The sequence below is a fragment of the Sinocyclocheilus grahami genome, unplaced genomic scaffold, assembly GCF_001515645.1.
Source record: "Sinocyclocheilus grahami isolate Dianchi unplaced genomic scaffold, SAMN03320097.WGS_v1.1 scaffold647.1, whole genome shotgun sequence".
NCBI classification, from domain to species: Eukaryota; Metazoa; Chordata; class Actinopteri; order Cypriniformes; family Cyprinidae; genus Sinocyclocheilus; species Sinocyclocheilus grahami.
The window spans coordinates 234,632-237,583 of record NW_015505826.1 but is presented as its reverse complement, the minus strand read 5'-3'; positions in this window follow the sequence as shown (position 1 = coordinate 237,583).

The following is a 2,952-nucleotide window of genomic DNA, read 5'->3' as shown; positions in this document are numbered from 1 at the left end:
CACACACACACACACACACACACACACTCACAGACTCACACACACACACACACACACACACACACACACACACACACTCACACACACTCACACTCTCACACACACACACACACACAGGTTTACATTTGTGAAAAGTGGGGACTCTCCATAGGTGTAATGGTTTTTATACTGTACAGACCGTATATTCTATTGCCCTACACCAACCCTACCCCTAAACCTACCCCTCACAGGAGACTTTGTGCTATTTCAGATTTTCAATACACTCCATTCTGTGTGATTTATAAGCGTTTTGAAAAGTGGGGACATGGGGTAATGTCCTGAAAAGTTACCTTCTCCTTGTAATACCTATGTTATACCTTTGTCATTATACAAATGTATGTCCTCATTTGTCACAAAAACGCGTGCACACTCACTCACACACACACACACACTCACTCACACACACACACACTCTCTCTCACACACACACACACACACACACACTCACACACACACAGGTCGAAATATATACAATACACAATATATCCAAGCATCGACAAATAAAACAAAAAATAGCATAAAACTACACAGAAGCACACTATATTGCATTACGCTGCACTATTTTAACTCTGTACCGTACATAATCGACCATCTTCTGTTTTCTAGCTTCAAACAGAAGCATTGTGTGAATTTGCACAACCTAATGTAACCATTTTTAATGATAAAAACACTAAACCCAACCCAATATACTCATGCACACTGTCAGCGGCCTGTAAAACTCAGCCATCATTTACATGACTCATGCAAATGCAGCGGGAAATGAATATTAATCTGTGATTGTGATGCAGATGTGCTTTGGATATGCAAATGACAGCACACGGTAACGCGGCCTTCAGGATATCAGGAGCGGTGACCTCCACACGACCCCGCAGCTCCAACAAGCACATGTGAAGCTACTTCAGCCGCACAAACAGCACGGGAATCACATCAGACCAACACAAGCCAGTAATATGACCCAGAACACAGATATGAAAATGCAGAGTGCACATGAAACGTGCTGACACGCACTTTTTCATTTAAAATAAAATATTTTTCAAATAAGTAACAGCAGTTAATTTGTTTCCCATGTATTGGCTGACAGCTCTCCTGTCCTCATGTCGAGAGAAATCAGGAGCGAGTGCAGATGCGTTGTTTGTGTGTGAACATGATCTTACTGTAATTCTACACAAATGTGAACATGCATTTACTCACCTCTCTCACACAAACAGACTCACTATTCCTCGAAATGAATAAAAACTGAGAATATGATGCAAATCTGTAATAATTAAATAACACACACTGTATATGCTATGCATTTAATCCTATTTTATTAACCATTGTCTTTGCTGCTGTCCTTCGATGATCCAGTTCAACTATACTACTAATAAAAATATCTTAAGATAAACATCACATTTGTGTTTCATTTTTCTGAAATTGCCAAAAATATAACTTTTTTTATATTAAAACCAAACAAGCATGCTCAGTCAGGTTGAGAAAAAGTAACGCAGAAGTAATGTAACGCATTACGTTCCAAAAAAAGTAACGCAATTAGTTACTTTTTTAGGGATTAACGTAATATTGTAATGCATTACTTTTAAAAGTAACTTTCCCCAACCTGCAGGCCTAAAGGTCTTTTTATCCATACACTCTTAAAAATAAAGGTTTAAAGGGAGGTTTTTTGCAAACGATCCTTGAAGTTCAACCTTCCAGTGAACGGTTCTTAAAAGAACCATTTTTTCTTAATCTGAAGAGCCTTAAACAACCTTTTGTGGAATTAAAAGTTTCCAAGGATGTTAAAGGTTCTTTGTTAAATCACTGATGTGAGTAAAGAACATGCTATGATGCCTTTAATCATTTAAAATAATTAGATAATAACACTCAAAAATATTCTGAGTACTGATAAATTGAATGACTATTGGTATTTATTATAGTGCTGCTGTTTATTATTAAAACAAATGCAATACAGAATGCTTTATAAAACTGATAAAATCAGTCGAATCCAATTGAGAGAAACACGCTTGACCACAAACTTTGGCTTTCAGTAATACGGTCCAGTCGTATATCAGGAGGAAACTCATCCGGGACCTTTCACACTGCAAATCTCACTGAACAATAAAATCAAATCCAGCACATTCGTCTTCACTCTTATCAGATGAGCTTTATTGCTCCGAACAATTACTGTCCAATCACACGGCAGATAGGAGGAGGAAGTGATGTCACCGGCGGGACAGTGAAGGATGAAGGCGTGTCGGGATGAGAGATCGGGCCGCTCCGGACCTGAACCGATGTATTGAGCAGGAACGGATCGGATCGGCGCTAAAACAGAGCCGTAATAGTGTCTCCTGGCTTATCTGGAAACATAAACCGTTTCATTACAAGTTTCTCAGGACTTTCTGCTGTTTGCAGGAGTTTAGATCACTCCAGTGTGAATTTAGTATCATCGAGATGCTATTATAGTTTTTGAATCGGTTTTTATATTTTTCATTTTAATTGTCGTTACAGTTTATAATAGTAAGTACATGTAACATGTGTAACAAGGACGCCTTACAATAAAGTGTTACCAACCTTCCTTAGTTAACTTTAGTTGATGCATTAACTAGCAATGAGCATCTATGCATCTTTGTTAATATTAGCCAATAAAAATGCACCTTGTTAGCTCAAGTTCATTAAATAATATTAACAGATACTAGTTATGATTTAAACATGATTAACACTAACTATGATTAATTAATGAATTTTCCATTGGTAGCTCATGTTAACTAATGTAGATTAACTGAGGTTTAATTAAGTTTACAGTATGTCTATGTATTTTTATTAATTTATATTTCAGTTTTAGTTTTAGTTATGTTAGTAGATCTAGTTAATTTAATTGGAAATTAAAAGATATGTACTTTGAATAGAGAGAGAGAGGGAGAGAGAGAGAGAGAGAGAGAG